Below are 1,147 nucleotides of genomic sequence, written 5' to 3' on the forward strand. Positions count from 1 at the left end.
ATTCTTTAGCAGGTCCCCACTCACTATCTGCCTTAACCGTCTAGTGCCGGCAGATAGCTGGAGGGATTTTGCTTAGAGAAAAACAGGAAATCCATCATTTCAGGGGGTGAGAAAGAAAACATTTTCTTCTGTCCAGGGCAAGATTTTAAGTCTTTTGCACTTGCCTCACATCAGAAAGAAAATACACACTCGCAAGCAAGCTTTTAACTGAAAGGTTAGCTTTTCTGCAAAGTCTGAATTCTACCTGAATCACAGAAACTTCAAACAGTCTACGGGCACAGGCTTCAGAGATCTGGATAAAGTTGCAAGGCTATTAAAAAATGCTATGGGCTTTAGATTTTGACAGAGTTCAAAAGCTGATACTTTCATTTGAAAGTGTAATTTTCAAAGGAGAAAAAGAGATGGCTAAAAGAAAGTAAACAATTTTACTTCCCTTCACTGATTTTACCAAAAAGTGTTGGCTATATTTCAGAAGACTGAATATCTGTCACACGGCAAAAGCATTGTTTTAAATGGCATGTGATTAGGTGGCTACAAAAAAATGAAGGGCCTGTATCTTTTCAGTTCTTTTGTTTGTTTTTGGGGGGTGGGGGGAGATAATTAAGTTTATTATTATTTTTTAATGGAGGTACTGGGGATTGAACCCAGGACCTCACGCATGCAAAGCACACGCTCTACCACTGAGCTATGTCCTCCCCATCTATTCAGTATTATATGAACATACTTGAACATCAGCTGTGAGAGGACGGCCAAACAATTTCCTTCTATACGAGCTGCCTCTTCAACATTGGCATTAGTGTCTGATTAAAGCTTGGTGAAAAGTCACTGAGTTATTCTGCTTTCGTTCTTTATCTGAAGGACCAGAGGGCAGAAAGTTTTGATAAGGCTGTGGACCTAGAAGAGTTCTCACCAACTTCTCCTTCTCCCCAAGTGGTCCAGTCAGGTACAGTTCTGTACTATATCATTTTCCAATTATGGTTCTTTCCTCAAGATGAAAAACATGACTTTTATGCCTCTATGTAACCCCAAAACATCACAGGGCCCTAAGTGACCCAATCTGTGAAAGGAGTTGCATTTAAAAGAATGATACATTTTAGAAGGCTCAGGCTGGCCCGGAAGATTTGCACAGCCTTCTGCATAGAAAGCT

General features: G+C 40.3%; 1 non-coding gene across 1 annotated transcript; it reads right to left on the reverse strand.

Moving 5' to 3' along the window:
* Window positions 1–623: 623 nt before the first annotated feature.
* Window positions 624–696, reverse strand: TRNAA-UGC (transfer RNA alanine (anticodon UGC)). The gene has a single exon. It is a non-coding gene; the product is annotated as a tRNA-Ala (tRNA).
* Between the last annotated feature and the right edge of the window lie 451 nt (window positions 697–1,147).

This window comes from Camelus dromedarius, chromosome X (genome assembly GCF_036321535.1).
Source record: "Camelus dromedarius isolate mCamDro1 chromosome X, mCamDro1.pat, whole genome shotgun sequence".
NCBI lineage: Eukaryota > Metazoa > Chordata > Mammalia > Artiodactyla > Camelidae > Camelus > Camelus dromedarius.